Source organism: Balaenoptera physalus (genome assembly GCF_965194825.1).
Source record: "Balaenoptera physalus genome assembly, chromosome: 8".
Lineage (NCBI taxonomy): Eukaryota > Metazoa > Chordata > Mammalia > Artiodactyla > Balaenopteridae > Balaenoptera > Balaenoptera physalus.
Genome location: NC_138887.1, coordinates 103,613,977 through 103,638,216, shown reverse-complemented (window position 1 = coordinate 103,638,216; position 24,240 = coordinate 103,613,977). Strand labels below are relative to the sequence as shown.

The 24,240-nt window shown below is 49.7% G+C and overlaps 1 protein-coding gene across 7 annotated transcripts in view; it reads left to right on the top strand.

Moving 5' to 3' along the window:
* Window positions 1-24,240, top strand: part of PLXNA4 (plexin A4) — a 596,073-nt gene that overhangs the window by 308,378 nt on the left and 263,455 nt on the right. The gene's annotated exons all lie outside the window — the stretch shown is intronic.

Below are 24,240 nucleotides of genomic sequence, written 5' to 3'. Positions count from 1 at the left end.
CAGGAGGATTGGGGACACTGGGGGGGGGTCACTCTTCTCCTTGGCCTCCCTTCTTTCTTCAGCCCCGTTTGTACACGGCCTCCCCTCTGGTGGGGAGGCCGTCTTGCCCCTCCCCCAGGAACCAGAACCCCTCTGTCCTGCCTTCCCCCTGACCGAGGCACCTCAGAGCCTCTCGCCTGCACGTTATGAAGTGTGTTCTCAGATTCAGGGCCAGGCAGTTGGGGGCCACCGGGCAGGATTTGCCTGCAGGAGGCAAAAGGGCTGCAGAAGCCCCATCGGCCTCCAGTTTGGAACAGGCTGAGCAAGTCACCACGTTCACGTGCTGCCCGGGTCCCACCCAGCACACGATGCGGCGTTTAATGGGAGGGCGCAAATGGGAAACAGGCTCCTGGAATCTGGCCGTGGCTCCTGTCTTTTCTGTTCCTTCCAGCATCCCTCTCCTCTGCCTTTTTCTCTTCCCTTTCTACCTCCTTGTATCCATGCCTGGCTGGGTGTCCGCCTGCTGGCCTGCCTCTCCTTTAGCTGAAAGGCAGGTACCCCTGACCAAGGCAGGACTTGAGGTGGGGATGGAGGGAGGGGGAGGAGGAGGGAGAGGGGGAATGAAGAGGGGCCCATCCATTCCAATAAATAGAAATTAATCCTCCCGGCCCAGGTCAGGCCTCTGTTTCCCTCCCCTTTTCCACCCAGGTCATAAAATCCGTTTCTAACTTACCAGTTCCCCTGTTAGTACCAGAAACACACAATTAGCTTTAAAAGTGGCTCCAAGCTGTGGCCAGTTAGAAGTTTATGAGTGTTTTGTTTTTTTTTTTTAAAACCTTTCCTTTAAAGTGGCTAATTAGGTGTAGTTCTCCAATGGTAATTTTTTTTTTTTTTTTTTTGGCTGTGTTGGGGCTTCGTTTCTGTGCGAGGGCTTTCTCCAGTTGCGGCAAGTGGGGGCCACTCTTCATCGCAGTGCGCGGGCCTCTCACTATCGCGGCCTCTCTTGTTGCGGAGCACAGGCTCCAGACGCACAGGCTCAGTAGTTGTGGCTCACGGGCCTAGTTGCTCTGCGGCATGTGGGATCTTCCCAGACCAGGGCCCGAACCCGTGTCCCCCGCATTGGCAGGCAGATTCTCAACCACTGCGCCACCAGGGAAGCCCTCCAATGGTAATTTAAAAAAATGCTAATTGGTCTGCACTTTGGAAGGAGGAGAAGAACTTTCCCCCTTTATTATCTTGGCACCGGGGAGGCACAGAAGAGACCAACACAACCCGAGCAGTTGTGCAGCCTCCAAGGACAGGGGCCTGGCACCGGCCCTTTTATGGGTTTGGCAGCGAGGAGGGGGTCGGGGAGAAAGGTTTTCTGTGTTCCGGACGGCTTCCTTGGGAAGGGCGTGTGGCACAGCGCGTCTGGAGAGGGTGGCCAGGGAAGGGCAGGGCCCGTAGTGGTTCACCCACCTGGTGCAAGACACCCGGCCCTAAGGTGGGCCTGAGAGATGCCTTCACAGTGGCTTCCAAGAAGGATGGACGGGTGGGGCGGGTACGTGGAGGGCTAACCCCAAGCAGGACTCGCGCCCTGGCCAGGCCACAGCCCTAGCACGGAGCTTGACAGCTGCTAAACCACACGCTGGCAGAATGTGCCATTTGCGGGTAGGCCGTTTATTCCAAGAACAATTCCAAGTTGAACCTAACGGGGGCAGAGTCCAGGCGTATGGTGTCCTCACAAACCCTTGGCTCCTTGGCTAAAGGGCTTGCTCAGGAGATGGTCCGGGGCAGTGCAGCCCAGGGCGTTGCCGTGGGTGCCGCTCCCCCTGGCCTGGGGGGTCCAGAGGAGAGCAGTGCACCCTCCCGGAGGGACGTCCCGTTATCCCCTTGCTGCAGGCGCTGCTGGCTCTAGTCCTTCCATCCCCGTGCGTTGCTACGCGAATAACACAATTACAAAGACACAGAACCGGGATAAACAGAAAACATCCAGCAGCCGAGAAGGCGGGAGGGAGGACCAGTTACAATCAGATATTTTGTTACTGGATCATTTCAGGGAGGGGTAGAATTGTTTGAAGTGCTGTGCTATTGCAGACGGGAGGAGTGATGAACAATTAAATAGATTACTCAGTTTTATTTTTCAACATTAGCTTTTATCAAGGCTTTCTCCCAGCTCACCTCCTCTCTTTGGCTCCATCAGCATCTCTAGGAAAGCCAGACAGAAGTGTGGCTGGGACTCTCTAGCCCCGAGTCTGCAACCACTGCCCTGCTCTGCTTACGGACTCGGTTTTACCCATCAGTCAAATGGAAGGTGGGGCTGCCCCTGCCGTCTGTCTGTGGCAGAGGAAAGATTGGTTAGGGTGGGCGAGCAGGGTCTGAATCCTGGCTTTACACTTCCCAACTGGGTGAGCTTGGAAGGATCACTTTATAAGCTCTGGTCTGTTGGGAACAATCAAATGAAATAATACACAAATTGTTCAAAGTGGAAATAGACTTGATATTACTGTTATAAAAATGAATTGAGATCATGGATGCAAAGTATCTAGTACAGTGCTGGAAACGTGGAGCCCTCTGGAGGGCAGCTTTTACCATTTGACTTACCCTTCTTGGATAATTCCGTCGTGCTCACTTGGGAGGCTGGAGAGGATGAACACAGCTCAGGACTTGTGTAACCAAGTCTGAGCCACCTCAAGGGGCTGGAGGGGCAGGAATGATAAATGACCCACTTTCCTTTTCCCTGGGTCTCCGAGGCTGATGAGGCAGGGAGGCTTGCTGCCCTCGGCTATGGGAGGGTTTGCCTGACGGTCTCACCTTCAGAGGTTTCCCGTGGTGCTGGATCACCTCGTCCGTCCACCTTCTGGGTTGTCTAGAGTTACTTAACCTTTCTGACCCTCTGTCCAGTGGGGTAATTACCCACTTTACAGGGTTATTATGAAGATTAAGAGAGCTAATGTGTGGCCAGGAGTTCCTGGAACAGGGCTGGGGTCTTGGAAAGCACTCAATGAATGCTACTTCCCTTCCCTCTGCGAACCCAGTGGCTCATAAATTGGCCACTGGATGTTGGACTGAGCACATCACTAATTAGCTTGAGCCATAAAGGAGACAGAAAGGGAACAAGAGCCAGGCCATTAGATAGGACCAGTGTGAATCCATCTCTGGATGGATTTATGATGGACATTTAGGATTGGTTCTCATTAGAATGGCTGCTTGGAAGAGTGGAAGCTTTATAGATTTTGGAGGCAGACAAACCGTTTTTTGATGTCAGCTTTACGAGATACCAGATGTGTGAATTTGGGCTAATTGCATATCCTCACTGTGCTTCTTTCTGTGTGCTCACACATGAGAAGGATTAAATGTCATTGTGGGTGTCGAATACCTGGTAGAACACAATAGATCGCCGATAGATGTTAACTTTCTCCCCTTCCTGCTGTCTGAGGTGGGTGATCGGTTTGGTCTGGATAAGGCTCCCATTGTTCTACGTAAGTCACAGTCTCTGGATCACACATGTGCACAGCCATGCATGTCGACGGGTACTGGGGTCACTAGTTCATCCTTGTCTCCCAGCCCCTTGGATGGGTCTTGGCATAGAGTGAAGACTCAAAGCATTCAGGGACCAACTGGGTGAATTAGTTCCCAAAGTATTAGCATTTGTTGTAACCACAGGTATACATTTGACAATGACCTCCCTAGGAAAAGCTCAGAGCCCTTTGAAGACATTGCCTCATTGTGAGCAAGATTTTAGAGGCTTTGTTTGTTAAACTTCACAGAGAAGGAGGCTGGGGGATAGAAGGACGATGGCTTGCCCAGGTCACAGGACAGCAGTGGCATATTTGACATCTGAGTCCCAGGCTCTGACTATGGTACTTATTGTAGTAACTCACTTGGCATCTCAAAAAAGAGGTTCTGGGATTTTCCTGGGGGATCTCCAGGGTTCATCTGGGATATTAGGAACCAGACTGTGACCGTGGAAATGACTAATTGGGCTAATAATAGTTATAGTTTTGAGTACTAAGTTCTAAGCTTTGCGTTAGATAATTTGCTTTTCATCTCATTTTTTTTACAACATCATTACATATAAGGTGGGTGTTTGCATTTTATAGATGAAGTTCTGGTCAGAACGTTTAGCTAATACAGTGAAGAATAAGCTGAGATTTAAATTTGGGAATGTCAGCCCCAAATAAAGGCTGCTCCCTCTCCCTGACACCACACTAAATATGAGTGAGAGGGTGAATCAGACCAGGGAATGTTCTAAGAACAGAATAATGACGTGAGATATGGAGTGGGACCCAACCTCGATATTTCTGGGAGGAAACATGAAGAGAGTTTGTCTTGAAATTTGTATTAAATCTGGGAAAGGCCCAGCTATGCTCTCACTTCCTAGGAAAATTTGGAGACCCATGTTTTAAAATCAAGTGTTCTCTTATTCAACTTTAAGAAGGAAGGAAACTCTGACATGCGCTATGACACGGATGAACCTTGAGGACATTATGCTAAGTGAAATAAGCCAGTCACAAACGACCAAATACTGTATGATTCCACTTATATGACACCTAGAGAAGTCAATCCAGAGAGACAGAAGTCAGAATGGTGGTTTCCAGGAGATGGGGTGGGGTGGTGGTGGGGGGAGAATGGGGAATTGTTTAATGGGTCCAGAGTTTCAGTTCTGCAAGATGAAAAGAGTTCTAGAGATTGGTTGTACAACAGTGTGAGTGTGCTTATTGCTAGTAAACTCTACACTTAAAAAGGGTTAAGGTGATAAATTTTAATGTTAGGTGCATTTTACCATAATGTAAAAAAAAGGGAATGTTCTCATTCCTACTCAGGTACGTGGAAGTGAAGAGCCTTTTGTTGTGCTGGGGCATCTGGGGGACGCCTGGGGCCCCTGTGGCTTTAGATTAGCTGGTGGGGCTGAGGTCAGCTGAAGCCCGAGAGGGGAGAACCTGGGAATGAGTTCCTGAGTAGGTTGCGTCCATGAGCCAAGAAAGGGCTCGGAAAGAGCAGAGGCTTTCCTGCCCTCCACTGGACCCGCAGCTTCTGGGATCCACTGGCTCACAGTCTCACGGAGAAGATAAGCAAGCAAAGAGATATTTCAAGACAGTGTGAGAAACCCGTGACGGAGGAAACACACTCTCTCTCTGAGAAAACTGTTCAGGGGAACGGGGACCATTCATTGAATATGTTAGAGCTCAGATTCTCACACAGAGGCACAGGATCAACATGGGCTTGACCCTGACTAAGGGCGGCTGTGGCGATGCCTAAACCCTTGGAGAGGATTGGCAGACTCACCCCAAGCGCTGGTGGACATCGTGTGCGCTGGGGGCCGGCAAACTATGGCCCACAGGCCAAATCTGGACCACCCCCTGATTTTGTACAGCCCGCAAGCTAAGAATGGTTTTTACATTATTTAATGGTTTTTAAAAAATCAAAAGAAGAACGATATTTCATGACACGTGAAAATTATATGAAATTTGAATTATAGTGTACATAAGGAAAGTTGTATTGGAACACAGGCACACTTGTTTGTTTACTCATTGTCTGTGGCTGCTTTTCTGCTGCAACAGCAAAACTGAGGAGTTGTGGCAGATAATATGGCCTGCAAAGCTGAAAATATTTCTCACCTGGCTTTTACCGAGAAGTTTGTTGACCCCGGTCTAGTCCAGTATTTTTTCAAACTAGGCTAGTTGTGTGTTGTGGGATCACAACACACAACTCAGTCATGAGTCAACTTAGTGGGACATGATGATCAGCATTAAAGATTAAAAAGAAGACTAGAAGAACGGGCAGAAAATATCAGAGTACATCACTTGTTGTAAGGCAGTTTTTCTCGTGAAACATTTTTTTCTTTCCTTAAGCTTTTATTTCAGTTAAGTAGGCATGTGTGCACTCAGTCACGATGGGAACTGTTTCTCTTATTTATGGGTCTTTGTTCAAAATGTAAGAAAGCTACCGGTCTAGGTGAACCTAGGAAATTTACTGCTGTTCACCTGGATATCGGGGATAAAATTTGGATGAGTGTCTCTGAGCTATGTCTACTCAGGGTGTGGTTGTCTGTTCCTGAAGCCCAGGTTCAAGCAAGGTGGGTGCAGGATTCCCTGCTACATCTCCCTCCCCCAGAGCACTGTGGTCCAAGATGGCCAACATGCGATGCCCGACCCCAGGTAGGGCTGTTTCCGCCCAGTATTTCTCCCACTTGAAGAGGGAGGTTTCCATTTTCCCAGAGGGCAATGAATGAGGAATGTTTGCTCTTTGGCATAAAGAGAAAAACAAGCAAGGCCCAGGACCAAGGACACGGAGCTCCCTTCCTGACCCCTTCGATTGACAGCTGATACGGGAGTGACGAAGGACGGCTCTTGTGCAAGGTGACAAGAGGCAAGGTCTGAGAAGGCTTTGTGTTTACAAACATATTGCCAAAAGTGTCACAGATATAATTGAAAAACATCAATAGCGATCGATGGGAACAGATCACTGGCCCCAGCCATTAAAAAAGAGCAGAAATCAGGCGTGGAGGAAACGAAGGGGAAGAATGTACAGAGGGTAGAAACACTGGTACAAACCTCCCCCTTGCTTCTCCCCCTCCCCTTCCCGACCTTGCTCTTTCTCCTTTCTCCTTTCCCCTTTCCCTCTGCTCCTCCACCTGCATGTCATCACCAGTTTTTCTTTATGCAACGGAAGGAAAAGCATTGATTTGTCCAAGAGCATTTGCCTGTGTCTTAGAGGCAGAATTAGAGCAGGGCTACCTGCTTTCCCCCTCTTTTCTCCCAACTGTGCCCAGTGTGTCTGTTGACTTTAAAATAGTGAGTCTGGGCTTCCCTGGTGGCACAGTGGTTGAGAATCTGCCTGCCAATGCAGGGGACACGGGTTCGAGCCCTGGTCTGGGAAGATCCCACATGCCGCGGAGCAGCTAAGCCCGTGAGCCACAATTACTGAGCCTGCGCGTCTGGAGCCTGTGCTCCGCAACAAGAGAGGCCGCGATAGTGAGAGGCCCGTGCACCGCGATGAAGAGTGGCCCCCGCTTGCCGCAACTAGAGAAAGCCCTCGCACAGAAACGGAGACCCAACACAGCCAAAAATAAATAAATAAATAAAATTAAAAAAAAAAAAATAGTGAGTCTATGAGCTGGTGCTGAGCCAAGCTTCATATTCTCAAAGCCGTTTATCATCAGCATCCTCCATAAAGGCCTTAAACAATCAGAGAACAAAAGCCATTACGATACAATGTGCTTTGTTGGAAACAGACTCTTCCAGGTCTTAAGGGCTAAGCTGGGTTTGGTCCATCTTGGTTCTGGAACTTTGGGAAGGTCAAGGGGACATGTTCAGCAGGAGGCTTTGACCCTCATATCATAGTAGAGAACAGATTGCACCATCCTGTAAGGAAGGAGCAGTTCATAGGTAAGGACTCCAAGAATGTGAGGTGAATATGCCTTTGCAGTCCAAGGGACTGGGGTAGACACCTAGGATGGAGAACCCTGGGGCAGGATGAACGAACCTTGATAGACAGTGAGGAGAACCTTTCTTAGGTTCAAGTCGCTTTAGGACCTGAGAACAGGTGTGATCATAAAATAAAATAAGATAGTAAAATAAAGTAAAATAAAAATAATAAAATAAAACCGACGGCAGCAGGATGGTTCTGTATGGGTGACGGGGCTGCAGAGGAGTCCAGGAGGACCCAGCCATCCAGAGGCTAGAGTTGGCTGGGTGCTTGACGACGGATGATCACTAGGACCCTTTCAGTGCCCAGAATCTCTCATAAATCAGCTCAAAAAGTCTTAAACACAAGGGACACTGGATTAGGGGAATTTGATCCCGGTAAACCGAAATGACCTAGGAAGAGAGACTTTAGAGGATGAGAATCAGGCAGTTACAGAGAAAGCAGTTTCACCACAGAACTGAAGGAGGTAGATAGGAGACCCAGCAAGAAACAACGACCAAGGAGCAGGCTAGCCTTGCTGGGGATGAAACAGTAGCTGACTGGGTACCAGCCAGAGTACCAGGGTTAGTGCTGATTGGGGTCTCTCTCAACCTCTCTCCCTCTCTCTCATTTATTCATTCATCCATTATATTGGTGGTTTATTATATGCCAAGCATTTTCCTGCATGTTGGGAATTCAGATTTAAAAGATACAGAAATAAAATCTCTGCCCTCAAGGAATTTGTGAGCTAAAGCATTACCTCATTCCTTATCTACCAGACAGAGTCTGTATCCTGAGATTTCTCATTTTGTTTCAAAACAGTTTACTCATTTAAGTGGTGAAATATGTAGTTTGAGGGAACACCATGGAACGTGGGTCTAGAGAGACAGAGGAGGCAGCCCTGATCCCAAGCGCAGGCCCTGTGAGGAGGGGAGCAAATGCGGTTCTCTGAGAAGTGGAGAAAACAGTGCCCAAGAGCCTTCAGACGAGGGGCCCCTTCTGCCATTTCATCTCTAGCTGTCAGAGGCTCCCCGACAGACCTGGTCGGTAAGTGAGGCGTCAGGAGGATGGATTGGCCTCGCACGGTGAGGTAGGTAATGCTCTTTGAGGCCGGAAGGGAAGCAGGGGTCCCCGTAGAGCGGTCACGCACTTAGCCTGGAGAGAGTCTGTGGATTTCTAGTGCAGGCAAAATGGCATCCGGCAACATTCCTTTGCAGAGACACAAACCCCTTCTTTGTCCTGATATCATCGGTAGGATTACACCCACTCTTTAATATTGGGCTCGGCGTTGCAGTTGAATTTGTTCTACATTCTGAGGCACTTCCCCCTTTCTGTGGCTTGTGGAGAAGGACCCGTGCTTGGATGAACAGCAGTGGGGTGCGGTGTGGGGGGCTATGGCGCCGGCCTATAAAGTGGCTAAAGGACTTTTACACAGGTGTCATCCATCCAACCAACCAGCCACCCGCCCACCCACCCCACCAGCCACTGGTTTACTTGAGAAGTGTTTACTGACTTCTCCCAGTGTGCCCTGATTCACACCCTAGGAACAGAGCAGAGAACAGAGTCCTACTTGGCAGCTCCCCAAGCTCCAGGTTTGCCGTTTATCTTTCCAATGGCTTCCCTTTCACAAAGGCCCAACTTTTCATTCTTGAACAGCCTTGTGTCATCACAAGAAGGGAAGGTGCAGCCATAGGGATAATGGCAGTTATTGCTCCCAAACAAAACTTACCTGTTGGGAGTCAGAATAGTGTGAGATCGTGATGAAAATCGCCTCTTGAGTACACGTCTCAAGAGGGATCAAGAATGAGGACGATGGAAAGGACCCGGGGTGACAGGCTGGGTGGGATGGGGAGAGCCCTGGACTTAATTGACTGCGTGCCCCAGGGTAGTGGCTTTCCTAGTGGTCACTGGGCTCATTTGTCATGGGAAGGGGTTGGACATGTGAATCCTCAGGGTCCCTTCCTTCTGTGATATTGAATGAAGTCTGTTGATCTGTGTCTCACTCCCTCCGCTCTCTTCTTTCCTTTTGCCCCGTTTCTTGTCCTTTCTGGATCTGACCAGCTCACAAGTCGATGTAATCCTTCCTCCAGATGTTTTTCCTGCAGGGCGTTCCACTCTGCCAACATCTTGAATTATCCTCTAACCCTCTATTGTCCAGTAGAACTTCCAGTGATGGTGGCAGTAGTCATATCTACACTGGCCATCATGATATCCACAAGCCACATTGACGATGAGGGCTCGAACTGTGGCTGGTGTGACCTGGACCTCAAATTTTATTTAATTTTGACACGTGTATCTAGTACACATGTATCTAGTAACTACTTTATTGGACAGCACAGCTCTAACCTCTTTTCCCAATGCTCTTGGGTAGTTATTGTGTGTATCTATTTATTTCTTCATAAGTCACTGGTTGAGAGCTCTGTATCTGTAGTCAAACTTCCTTAGCTCGAGCCCTGCATGACCTCTCATTAGCCCCGGGACCTTGGGCAACTTACTTAACCTTTCCAAGCGTCAGTTTCCTCACCTGTAAAATGAACGTATTAATACTAATAATCCTACCTGCTGGGATCGTTGTGGGTATTAACCAAGATAATGAACGTAGAGCACAGAGGAGGAGGAGGAGGGGGGGGGAGGAAGAGGAGGAGGAGGAGGAGAAGGGATATATTTCATCTTTTCTCTTCTATTAGAGTGAAGTCTTGGGGGCTAAGACAACATAACCTTTAGTTATTACCAATTAGCATATGGAGACCATACTGTCTCCTGGGGCTCACATAGGTGTCCTTTTTATTTGATTCCCATTCTCTTTGCTCAGCTACCAGCTCTCCTGTGTAGATGCCCAGATACCTCTGTGCTCTGCACCAGGGCAGATACAAGCCTACCACAGTGCCCGCCCTGATGTGAGCTGAGTGGCTGTCACCCTGTCCTCACACACACATGCATGTGCACACACACTCACACTTCTTAGAAAGCAGATGGACCTAGGATTTCATTCCTTCAGACACATATGTGTCTCCTGTGCCTCGCTCCTCTCCTCTGGGCGATGGGGAACAGGGTGATAAACCCATTAATTCCAGGCAGGCCCTTGTCGCTCTGCAGGTCCCCAACCCCCTTCAGACCTTCCCTCTGGCCAACTTGATCTCCCAAGTGACATCTCTCAATCCTGCCCCAGGAATCAGATGTCTAAATAGCAAATGAAAGATTAATGCCAGTGGCCAAGATTGGGGTGTGAATAATTTAAAGGGCAGAATAAGAGCCAGCTCCATTTACCAACAGGGCTTCCTGGGCAGAGGTCAGGGAGAGGGAAAGGGCCAACTCCGGGCCAAGGATAGGAGGTTGTGGATTCTAATGAATTGACCTGGGAGAGGATTTCTTGTCATTGGTGTTGGGAGGAATTTGTAGTTACAACCAGAAAATGGGTCCTTTGGCATTCTTATCAATCCAGCGATTGTGGGTTTCATGAGGAGTGTGGGCAGTTTTCAAGTGGGTGCCATGTCTCCGTGGATATTGTAAGGCCAGAGACTGCCCATTGGATGAGCATCCGGTGCCCCTCACGATGAGGACCACCTCTCACCAGGGTCTGTGTCCTTGTTGCCTTCAACCTATTGGGCTCCAGGAGTCCACGTGACTGGATTATTCGGTGGAAGGCTTCCTGGGGATATGGGATTTGATGCGAGGAGGGGAGAGCAGCCTGATGTTTGTGAATTGAGCAGATATTTTATAGTCAGTGTGGCTCTTGTCCAGGCAGGAAACCTCTGTGTGGATATTTTCTTCCACTTTTCCTACTACCTCGATCACCTCCCTGCTACCCCAGCTTCCTGTTAGGTTTACCACAGACTCTCCTCTGATGGTTTGGGGTTTGATAAATATTTTCCCCTCCGGAAGTCTTTAGCAGTGCGGCAAGAAGGTTACATGATGGATTCTCCCCATCGCTTAATTGAAGCCATAAAAAATGAAAGGAGAGTCTCCAATAAACCAAAGCATTACTCACTGGTGGATAGAGAGGGGATCCCAGAACTGGTCCCGGGAGGCGCAGCTGGGAAGCCCTCCAGCTGACTGTCTATTATGATTATTAATCACAAAGGCAACAGGGCTCATCTGCGCGGAGCTTCTTAACGAACTTGGACCCATGTCCTTACAAGGTTGTAGCCATTATAGCAACCAGGGCCTTTTGGTTTCAAATCCCTGAAGGCTTAGTTGACTGGGATGGATATCCAAGTGTGTGCATTTGTCCTGGTGCTCCCCCAAATTATAAGATACGTGTGGTTGTGTCTAAGCCCGAACAGTGGAAGGGAGGAAGCTCCATTTGCTGTGATTGGGAGACTCAGGTGGCGATTTAGGAGTACAAGAGCATAGCTGGTGGCTGGTGCATACTATTATGTGTGCGTAACATTTATGTGTGTATATAATGCAACCGTGGTAGGTTAATGGTTGCATGTTGTGTATGGGGTAGTGAGAGTTTTGTGTGGTGGGTCGTCGATATGGGGGTGGGAGTGAGGCGTTTTAATAGTAGTGGGTGTATATACTCTAAAATAGCATCATCTCTATGGGGATTCCATAACATTTTGGCTTCCAGGTGCATTACAAGTAGGAAGACCCTAGAATTTGTTGTCCAAACCAAAAGTTTTAAGGTAAAAGGGGGCATTATTAATATTTTGCCTAGACGACTCACGTAAACCAGGATTGTTCCAGGCTACCAGAGATGTGTGGGAACTCCACTTATAATCCACCATTGACTGGCTTAGATGTGTTTTCCATTGTGTTTGAGTTTATGCTGAGGGTGAGTCTGGCCGACTTAGAACTTAGAGGCATGGGCAGAGGGTTGCCTCTTGGTGGCATCTGTCCTGATTTCTGCCGTATGGTGGGAAAAGCAGCCCCCCGGACCCTTCCCAGGCTCACTGCTCCTGTTTCACAGATGTCCTGGTGGGGTGCCCAGGTCTTGATACCTGGCGGACTTTGGCACACACTCTAGGAGCCCTGATTCACTCGAGATGGAAAGCACGGCCGGTGAGCCTGTGGGCTGCAACCTCACTGCTCTGGGAGAAAGTGAACCAGCCCCTGTCCGGGGAATCTTCAGAGTCATGATCTGGGGGTTTGCTGTGTGTGCCCCGGGTCACGGTGCTGTGAGCCAGGAACCAGACTCTGCTCTATCATGGTTGGGTCTGTCCTTGACTGTGCCTGGGCCTCAGTTTATCTCTGTGTGAAACTCAGGGAAGAAGAATATCTATTAACAAGAGTATTGATGTTTGAGACAGCGTTTAAGACGAGCTGTGTAAGAGAAAAACACCCTTTTCTGTTTCCCTCCCTCCTTCTTTCCCTACCCCTCAGCCCTGCGATTCTTTTGTGTGTCAGGTGACTTTGCCTCTAAAACCCCAGGATTTTGTTCCAGGGAGTTCCTCCACCTCAGCAATGGTACCCTTGAGGTTTGGGAGGGAAAGAAAGGGGAGCCCTACTCAAATTTTGGCCAGTGTTTCCCAAGTGGAGGTCCCTCCCCAGTGCCCCTGGTTTTCTTTCTGGCTCACCCTATGACCAACAGCAGGTGATGTGCTCCCTAGAATATCACCTAAAGGATTCTGTCCGGGCTGCTTTCTCCAGAGGCCCTCTCTCCCACCTTCTCCCTGAAAACCAAGAACTCCATGCCGCAAGCAACTAGATGTAAACAGAAATTAATCTATCTGCAAAACCTCAACATGTCAGCTGATCCCTATCAGGGCCTCATAATCGCCTCCAAGGAAGATCTTATTATATTAAAAAACAATTGCCCTCCAAGCTGGTAGCACTAATAGATTTTCTGTGATATTTATACTGGATTTAGCTTTCAGTTTACGAGATGCCATTCCCTTCCTTCTGCCTCTAAGCCCCTTCGTTTTTGCATAAGCCTCCCACAATTTCAGTTTCCCCCAGGGCCTCTGTCTGCAAGATGATAAGCTCCATGAGGGCATCTGTCTCGTTGAATGTTGCATCACCAGTATAGGAAGAGTGCCTGGCATGCGGCAGGCATGCAGTTTCATCCATCCATCCAGTTCATTCATTCATTCATTCATTCATTCGTTTGTTCATTCAACAGATGGCGCCAAGGTCTAGAGGGGGAGACAAGACAAAAAACAAACAATAAATAAAATAATAAGTAATAAGGGCTTTGAAAGAAACAAATAGGGTGTTGAAATAGAGGATAATCAGGTGGGGGGCTCTACTCTGAGTGGTAGGAAGAAATACCCACCCTGAGATCTACAGGATGACAAGGAGCCAGCCTGAGCAAAGCAGAGGGAAGAGCTTTCTAAGCAGCCGGAGCAGCTCTATTGGGGGTATTAGGTGGGGGGACAGCTGAGCAACTCTGAAGGCTTGGGAAAGGCTCCCTGAGGATAGAACTTTGTAAAAGAAGTTGTTCATTGGATTTGGAGAGGCAAGGAGGAGCTAGGCCATTTCAGAAATGTCTGGGGTGATCAAGACACTCAGGGATGCGATTGGTGGAGGACTTTGGAATCCCTCATACTCTAAGCATAAGGATCTACATGATCTAGAGAAGAGGGCCCTGGGAAGTCTGGGGTATGGAAATGAGAAGTGGAGGTGGTGAGGGGTGTACTTTGAACCAGGGGTGCTGCTCGGCAGCGGGTTGGATGCCAGAACTTCTGGGTCTCCTTTTCTGCTCACACTTCAATGGACACATTGTTTGCCTGTGTCTTCCGTTCCTCTATGTTTATAAAGATCATGTAACTCTAAACAGCACGTCTGGACTCATGTGGCTCTTGCTTAGATTGGAACAGAACTTGAAAGCAGGGCCTTGCTAAAGCCTTGTGATGAGTTGACAAGACCGAAATTTCAAAAAACAGCCATGAATGTAACAATGGCAATAACAGCCCATTCTTACCTTCCGGGCCCTTTGGTGTCGGTAAATTGAAAGCAGTTCCAATTTGAGAAAGATTTGGTGGCAAGAGCCAAGTCCAGAAAATATGCTTCACAGGTTCTGGTCTTGTCAGTTAAGCATCAGAACTAGTTGTTGATGAGGGATTTCAGGGCTGAGGCTCAAGCAGGGCAGAGAGGCGACCGCACACAATTCGATCGGTGGGAGTTGCCTAGCGGAGACCAGGGAAATAGAACCCGTGCGGAGCGTCACGCGCTCCAGGTGATGGGGCCTTCATCTGCGGGGAGCGGAGACAAGGGAGAGCTGTTTGGACAAACGGAGCAGCTCATTAATTAGAAGTTAAACGTCCCTCTTCCTCTGCCAGATCGCAATACATTCAAGTGAAAACATATGAGCGCAAGCTTGTTCCTTTCATTCTCTCTGTTTCTAAACATTTCCTTGCATTAAAACCCCCCAAGTTCCTTTAATCCTTGACAGCCAGATCATAGCATGAGGCGAACATAATTGGGATGATGGCCAAGACACCAGAACTTTTTCTACAAGACACTGCTGAGGACTGGGGTTTGCCTCTGGGCTATTATCTCCTGGGGCTCACATCTGAGGTTTTGGCTCTCAGTGGCATCCCTGCCCAGGAGGGATGCTGGCCTGCAGTGAGGGGATGGACGGACGGGCAGAAAGGGCAAGACCTGGAGTTCAGAGAGGTCCCTGGCATCTTCTACGTCTCCCAATGGAGATTCTGTGAAAGTATAACATGATGGTGGCCTTTCCCACCAGGACCCGGGAGTGGGGTGAGTGCTGGGGGAGGGCAGCCCAGAAAGACAAAGGCTTTATTATCAAAAGGCAGCACTTTGGCCCCTCCTCCCTCCATGAAACCAGTCCCTCTGGCCTCCATCTCATAAACATGTCTCCCACTTACAGAGAACAGAATGCAATCCCACCAGAGATCTCCTCTGCCGATCGGAATGGAGGTGGTAATCCCACGATCCTCCTGTGGAGGGGAAAGGGCTAGGCTGGGTCTGTTCCCAACTGCCCGTGTGATAGACGAGGTGACCTGAGGCCACCTGCTCAGCATCTCCATGCTTCCCCTCCCCTTAGAGCCAGGAAAAGCATCTCTGCTTCCTTCTGCCTTCTCAAGATGCCAGGTGGGAAAGGCAGTGACTGCTCAGTAGCTGCTTGAAGAGCCCAGAAGGAAGGACCGTGATGCCCATGTGATACTACAGTGTCTGCTCACTCAGTAGGACTTTCAACCCCGTCTTTAAGGAGGAAATGTGAGCCCTACAGAGAAAGCAGGCGCGTGGGGCAGATGAACACAGCCCACGTTCCCTTACCTGTTTGCCTATCCCTGTGCCCTCTTCCCCAGCTGCCACAAGCAGTAGGGACAGCTAGGCGATCCAAACCAAAATTTGTCCTTATGACTTTTAAACCATCCCGGTTATCACATACAACTCTCCCCTCAAGGATTTACAGTCTTAGCTTCTCTCAACCCAATAGACTCAATTCAGGAAGAGGGAGCAGGAGAGGCGAGACTCAAAACATTTCACCACCAAGGGCATAAAGCCTAATGCTGGGTCAAGATCCCGGAGGTCCCCTGCAGGCCCAGGCAGGCCTCCTTAGGGAGGTCCTTGAGCAGTATCCTAGGAGAAGAGGCTGGGCTTCTGGGGCAACGGGGAGGTGTCAGAAGGCAGTGGCTACTTACCAACCAGTGTGGAAATATTTCACTATTTTATCTTCCACCCTTCCTGGTACATACTGGCCAGATATCAGGTCTAGAAGCAAGTCCTTATTTTCTTTGAACTGTGGGAAAGATGGCCAAGGTCCAGAGGAGACATGCAGTCTCCCGGCCCTCTGTATCTGTGGATGTGGAACCTGTGGATACAGGAGGTCCACTGTACTATGCCATTGTATATAAGGGACTTGAGCATCCATGGATTTTGGTACCCATGGGGGTCCTGGAACCAACCCCTTGCAAATCCCAGGGGATGACTGTACAATCACATGAAATTATCCAGTTGTGGAATTCCACCTTGGAAGAGACCTGAGAGATTCATTCATCCTCTCGTCCAGGGTAGGAAGCTAGTTTAGTGTGTGGATTCTCCTCATTTCTCCTCCCCTGTGAACCATCCAGGTGAAGTGGGATTATCAAGAGAGGGGCAGACTTCAAGGGATGCCAGATAATACCACTGAGGACCTGGGACTCAGAGACATGAGGCAATCACACACTGTGAGGAGGTGCCCCCATGCTCAAAACAGACAGAAGCATCCCTGGTGTTTGGTCAAGGGGGGATGCTGGGGGCTGGAGCCGCCAGAGGAGGTGGTAGGTTGTGAGATTTGTCCTGCTGTCCCAGCATGCGTCATCATGCCGTCTGCCCTGGGCCCAGGAGATTAGCTATAACCGGGCTGGTGGATGGAGACTCGGGGCTGAGGCTCCCCCTCCCCCAACCGCCATTCCTGGCTTCACAGCACAGCTGCCAGCAAACCCCTTCTTTCGGGTGTTTGGCTCCAGATGTCCAAACCCAAGGACATCGTGTCAGCATGTTTCTCTGCTGACTGTAAAAGAACAGCTGCATCTTCTAGAAGACCCTTCCAAGTCCATCGCTTGTTAGGATGATTATAGTATTTTACTCGTAAGTTGGTTACACCTCTTGGGCCCCTTTTTGAGATTCCACTCTCAAACACAGGGGGATGATATTTTGAGACACAGAATGTGAGAGCAGGATGGATTCTAGAGATCATGTGATCCTACACACTCATTACAGAGATTGGAGGGAGGGATGATGGGTGGGGGAGGGAGGGAGGCAAAAAGGTCACGTAACTTCCCTGAGGTCACCTGCACATGTGGTGGCAGAGATGTGACTGGTCTTCTCCCTCTGTAACGTACTTTTTTGTTCAAAGTTTTAAAAAAATGAATTTAAAATGAAAAGTTTTAGTTTTCTTTGGAAAATACAGAAATGGATAGGAAAGATAAAAGGAAATACATACCCAGAGTGCTACCTCCACAGCCATGGTTAATATTGATATTTCCTTCCCATTTTTATGTCAATTATTTTCCATAGTTAAGGTTATTATGTATATATGTCTATATATATATATTCACTGAATGGGCTGGAAAGGAAATCATATATAGATACATATATATACACGAAACCTTGTATCTCAAGTAATTTCCCCACTTGTAAACCCTTCATAAACGTAATTTTAAACATGTGCTTAATATTCTATTACGTGCATGTATCATAATTTACTTACCCACTCCCTTACTGTTTATAAAATTTGTTTCTCATTTTCAAGTGATAAATAATGCTAATATGAAAATGATTGTGTGTAAAGGTTTTGCCTTGCTTTTTTTTAATCTCTATATTTCAGGCTATTTCCTTTGGCTAGATTCCCAGAAGTGGTGTTTCTAGGTCAGAGGGATAAACACATTCACGATTGGCTATCTATTACTAAATTGTTTTCTAAAAGTATTGTTCCAGTTTATGTTCCCACTAGAAAGCTACGAAATTTATTAAATCTTTGCTAATGTGGTAGACAGTCCTCATTTCCGATGTGAAAAATCTCAGTGTTCTAAGTTTAAGGGTGGCTGTGAGACAGCCAGGGATTGTGATGTGACTAAACTGTTTCATTGAGCGTTTTTGAAAATTCAACAAAGCCCTGGATCCACCCTAGAAAGCAAAGAATTGGCCCCATTTAGCTCAGTTGGCTAAGACCAGCCCCACAAACAGAGGCCTGCACCTCAGACCAGGAGAGATGTATTGATATAGCCCCAGGAATTTTTTTTTAAAGTAGATTGGTCCCTAGGAGACATGCTGGAACATAGGACCTGAACAGTCCATGCGCCTGTGTGCGTGCATGTGAGTGTGTGTGTGCGTGCGTGCCACCAGAAAGCATCTCCGTTCCCGAAAGAAACCAGAGAGCTGGATCAATGGACTCATAAACATGTCTCACAATAGAAAACTGGACTGATGCACCGTCCTGTGGAATCACCAGGGTGGCTCGTTGGCCTCTGTGATGATCCACGCCAGTCCGTCTCAGCCCTGCTGTTCAGAGAACCGCCCACTCCTGGGGGCGGGGTATCCCAGCAAGGGTTAGGCCATCTCAGCCAGGCTTGGGGAGGGGAAAGGCCAGCTGAGATAATGAGCCCCTGCTCATCGCAGGGAGTTCTGACAGGGAGGGACCACTCAGAACGAACGAGAGCGTCAATATCTGTCTCTCCAGATCCACAAACCCAGGACTGTTAGCGCAGGTATGGCTAGAGTGCCCAGCCCCCCAACTTCACACGAAACATGAGGATGCTGAGCTGATTGGTCCTTACAGAAGCAGATATCCCACTTGGGCGTGCTTTCCTTCTCTTTAGAAAAGGGGGAAATGAGGCCTGGGAGGTTGGGTTTCCCCTGCAAATCATCACCCACTCCATTTCAGTTCTCTTGAGACGCCCTCAGCCTTCTCTGCTAATACAGCAGAGGGTAAATCCAGGAGTATCGGAGACTTGGCCCTTCTTACTTCCGTTCGTAGAGAGCTGTGTGGGATGCTGGGGCCGGGGGACAGGTCATCTGAACTCTAGCCCTGACTCCAGTCATCCATGTGACTCCAGGCAGGTCACCAGCTTCTCTGGGTCACGCCCTTCTCGCCTGAAAATAGGAGTCTGGGCCTTTTTGAAAGTTTCATAAGTTTGTCATATGATAAAAAATCGAGTATGCCTAAATAAGTGACATCTTGGCAAGAAGGAAGCAGCTGCTGTGAATCGAAGAGGTCAGAGGAGCAGTCCTTTTCCCCTTCTCATGTGGTCAGGTGGCGCCAGGGGGTCCTTTAACATCAAAAGGCAGAAAGAAGAATTAAAGGTGAACAGCGGGTGAATTAGAAAGGGCCTGAGTTACTGCATTCCTGAAAGTCTCAGAAGTGAGGGAAAGCCTCAGGTGGAGTAGTTTAGTAACTGCAATTTCTAAGAAGTTCTTGTAGAGCATGTGACTTACCTAACGCAGCTTCATTCACGGCCCACGAGGACAACGCTTGGAGTCCCATGGCAGGAAGAATGTGCCGTCCTTTTCAAATGAGCCAGCTGAGGTCTGTGCTGAGAGCTAGTCATTGGGGTGATACGGAAGTCCTTCTCCAAAGTGGCCCAGGCCTTGTCACCCTGCAGTTTAGCCCTGGGGCTATTCAGTCACTGAATTTGTCAGGCATTCTGTGCTTCCAAAAATGGGGTCTTGGTGGCCTACACTGCAGCCATGCGGGATCACGTCCCTGCCTCTCAAACAGTGCTTTCCAAACCAGGGTCACAACCTCTTAGTGGGCCATTAAGTCAATTCCGTGGGCTGGGACTAATATTCCTTTTTTTTTTTTTTTTTTTTTTTAACATCTTTATTGGAGTATAATTGCTTTACAATGGTGTGTTAGATTCTGCTTTATAACAAAGTGAATCAGTTATACATACACATATGTTCCCATATCTTTTCCCTCTTGCGTCTCCCTCCCTCCCACCCTCCCTATCCCACCCCTCTAGGTGGTCACAAAGCACCGAGCTGATCTCCCTGTGCTATGCGGTTGCTTCCCACTAGCTATCTGTTTTACGTTTGGTAGGGACTAATATTCTTAAAAACGGAATAGGATTAGAAAATATCAGAGTGCATTGCAGGAAGCAAGAGTACGACTTGTTTTCCAGAAAAGTATTGTTTGATCCTGGGTTTCAATGTGAGTGAGATCTCCTGAGTAGGTCTCAATCAAAACAGGTAAAACTGCTCTAAAGGATGGGGAATCTGAGGAATCAGGAACTCAGAGGCTCTCTGTACATCCTCATAGTGTATATTTCAGGCCAAGTGGGTATGTGTGGCTAGAATCCAAAATCGCACCCGGGCTGTGCTAGGGATGGGCTGTGGCTCCTGGCTTTGTGGCCTGGGCTCTGGACCCTGGAGACCTGCCTCCTCTCCCGGAAGGACAAACACCTGTCACCGGTCCTTTCAGGAGGGCAGGGAACTCGCCATCTCCCTTTGTCCCTGCTCCTCTGGCTGCTTTCAAGACTAAGGAGGTTGAATGAAGCAGGAGTAAAGTCAGAGAGAAAAAGGAGTGAGCCGAGCATCTCACGGGGAGTCAAATGTGGCAGGAATGGAGTCGCAGCTCCTAGAATTTAATAGCTAGAAGGAGCTGCAGAAACAGCCTGGTCCTGCCCATCATTTTGCAAGGAACCTGATACTCAGTGAAGCTGTGGGCAAGCAACGTGTAGCAGGCGGTTTAAAACCCGGGTTTTCCATCAGCAAAGCTCACACTCTGTCCCCTCTGCGTGCTGTCCTCATCCTGGCTGGAAAGCCCACATTTTTGCAAATGGCTTCTGAGAGCTTTGGGGTTAAACATACACCCCTCGGAGGGGAATGTAACACCACCCCACACACACACACGCGCGCGCACGCGCGCACCTCCAGCTGCCCTACTCCTACCTTCTCCAGAAACATCTATCTTCTGAGGTTCTCAGAGCAGAATGAGCTCCCACCCCGACAAGGAGGACCAGCACTGGGGTAGCCAGTGGGGGAGAGCGAGGGTGACAAGAAGGCCACCAGCATCCCTCCATCTGCGTTGCTCCCTCACGCAGACTCTGTAGCCCCATCATCCCATGCCTCCAAGCTTCTAGTCTCAGACACAAGAGAGGATAATAATAATGATAATGAATAACAACAACAATTGTGGTGATTGGAATAGTAATCATAGCCTACAGCAGGCACTACCCAGGCTTGGCGCTGTTCCAAGCACTTTACATGAATTATGTCAATTAATCTTGTACCTCTATGATGTGGTGCTTTTGCTCTCACCCTTTGAACGGTAGGCAAAACGGGGCACAGGGACGTTAAAGAAGTCACCGTCACACGGCTCGTTGGATCCCAACCCTGCAGACTGGCTCTGCAGCCCCATGCGTAGCCATTGCCTTATATCATGTGGCCTCCCTGTTGCCAGGTTCACGCCGGAGGCAGCGCGACGGGGCCTGAGCGGCCTCAGCTGAAACCCCGCACAAGCCACGCCGAACAGGCGGCATCCTAGTTCTGTCACCCTGGCAGCGTCCTGGTTCTGTCACCCGGCCAGTGACACCTGCCCAGTGCCTCCCTGGCTTGGAGGCCTGTGAGAGTGGGTTTGCAGCAAACGGGGAGTGGATGCAAGCGCGCTGCTTCCATCCAGGCTCTTCCTCTGCGCCAGGAGGCTGGGGGGCCAGCACCTCGTCCCCCCAGGGGTTCAGTGGCAAGGTCAATGGGATGCATGTCTCATGGCTCAAGGGAGAACTTTCAGAAAAGTTTCAGGGATGTTACCTGGGGTTTTGTGGAGCAGGACCTGGCAGGGATGTGGCATCGCGTGCAGCGTCCGTCAGCCTCCGGGAGGGTTACATAAGGTATGGCTTCCTGGGGAACTATTTAGGGTCAGGCCTCCAGGTGAATTCCCAGAGGAGATCTGACCCATATTGCGTCACAGAGGTGCTTGGGGACCCGTGGACACAAAAGAAGTGAAAGATCTTCTCTCCCAGCCGCCCTCAGAGCTCAGAGCCCGGGCCATCCTTGCCCCGAGGAGTGACAGGGATGACTCCGGGCCCCTCCGCCAGCTCAGCGGGGGCGTGAGATCTGTCCTCCCCATCGCACTGCGTGAGGCCAGCCCCGCAGGAAACTAAGTGTCTCTGAAGCACACTCACCTGGCCGCCCTGGGAACTGAGAAGGGGTTTGCCTTGGAAGGGACACTGGCCAGTGAGAGTCTGCAGGGTGGGTCCAGGTGGCCGCCTTCTCCCTCCTGGTCACTCAGCTTCTGTCCCCCAACATCGGCGCCCAGACACCCTCTTCCTTTTCTCTCTGCACACGCCCGCCCCCTGCCCGCAGAGTGAAGCTAGAAACCTGTCTTTTGGAGTTTGCTCTCCTCTGTCCTCGCTTTCGGTAGGGATGAGGGTGGGGGAGGAGGTCGGAGAGAAAGAACAGAAAAACCTAGGAGGGAACAGAAGTCCCCATTTAAACCCAGGCCAGTGCGGGAATCCGGCTGACACAGCAGGAAAGCAAGATTAGTAACAAGTGAGAGGGAGATGATTTATGTTTTGTGCCTGAGGATCCACGGAAGACTTCCAGGTGTCACCCAGGCTGCCTGGTGATCTTTAGCAGCAATTAGAGCTGCAGACTGTGCCTGGGCCCCCTCGCCTTTCCCGCTGCCTGGTTTTAGGCTAGTATTTTCGTCTACTCCTGTGTGCACGGGGCTTCTAAAAGCCTCTCTTCCCTGCCTAATTTCTCTTTCTCAGCTTTCACCTTTGGATGAAAGCAGGACATGGCATCCTGAGAGAGCACGTGATTGGGGGCTGGGCTCTGGAGGAGGACAGTGCGTGGCTACACATCAGGACGCCTGGGTCTGGAGCCTCCGTCCCCTTCCCTGCCACCCCTGGGGCTATGTGCTTGCGTCCCCCTTCCCTGCCACCCCTGGGGCTATGTGCTTGCGTCCCCCTTCCCTGCCACCCCTGGGGCTATGTGCTTGCGTCCAGGCATCTGGAGCCTCCGTCCCCCTTCCCTGCCACCCCTGGGGCTATGTGCTTGTGCCCAGGCCTCGTAGTCCAGGGCAGTTTGGCAGGGAAGACCCGTCTTCTCTTTTGTCTCCACTCTGAGTGCTACTTTCTGGGATGGGGATGTGGAGGCGGGACCGCCCAGCCTGCCTTGCCTCACGCGAAGAGCTAAGGTGATGCAGCTAATTTAGGAGATACTCAGCATCAGCACCAAGGGGAGGAGAGTTCTGGTTACTGCACATTGGCGTGGTGGCATTGGGTCAACCAAGTGGTTTGTGTTTTGCTAACAAGCTCGTCTATACTAGTCCCGGGATGGTGGGTCAGTGGGTGGCAGTGCTCAGCACGAGAAAGGAAGCAGCTAGGTCAAGGACACAGAGTTTCCGACCAAGCCGGCATTGGAGTTCACAGCCAGACCATCTCATGCAAAGGGATGGTTCCCCGGTCATGATGTGAGAGGTGTTTCTCCTGGTCCTCTGATGCCTTCCTGTTGAGCCCAATTGACCTAATAGACTGAACAGTTTGAGAGCAGCCTGCCCTTTGTGCTGCGTGCCCTGGGAGGGCAGTGGTGGGTGCTACAGGGAGGAGAACAAGCTTCAGGATGGGCACTAGTGTTTTGGGCAGAGGGCGTTCTCTAGGATCAGGAAGGCTAGCCAGCTGCCCCTCACCAACTGGCAGCCTGCAGCAGGGCACAGCCAGTCACCTCGGTACATACATTGCACAAATTACTAACGGGCACAAGGAAGAAGCAAGAGAGGCTCTACAGGGCTTTTAGAACTTGGGCTTGAGCATCTTAAAACTCTTTCCTTACCTTTACAAACAGAGCCCCTCAGCCTGGCTGAGGTGGCCTTCATCTGTCAGATGAGCACCACAGGTTACTTTATCTAAATTTCTGTCTCCCCTCTGCTGTTGGGGTGTCTGTCACTTATCACTTGTCACAGTTGTCAGTAATTGCTGATGTGTCACCTGTTTAATTTTGTTTTGAAATTTTCTGTGCACTTGGAAAGAGACCATCAAATTTAGACTTGTTTGTAAAATAAGAAGAAAAAGGCACTGAGTGAGTACTCCAGGGACCTGCTGTGCCAAGTGCATTAGCTTTGGTGTGTAGGCACTGAGGTGTTTATTTTAGCCATTCTCAGCCCATCTCTGGTATTTTCTGGCACTTGGCTGTGTTCCGTGCTGGGGATGTCTAAGGCCAGCTGAAGTGCAGGTAGATAAGGTGTTTTGAGCCACGATGAGGACTGCTTACGTTTCTACCCGTTGGCACTATATTCTGAAGCCTCTCCAAGTTCTCCACGTTGCGGTTACCCAAGAGAGGCTGTGTGTCTTCTGGAGAATTGTCTCTGCTGACAGTTGCTCTTGGCAATTTGCAAGGACTTAAAGCTGGTTCATGTGGTTGAGAGAGCCACCTGTCCGAAGGCAGGGAGAGAGCCAGCTTATTATTACCACCTTTATCCACCCTCACTCCTCCCTGTGCCAAATTCAACCCTCCTCCTCCTCTTCCTCCGCCTCCCCC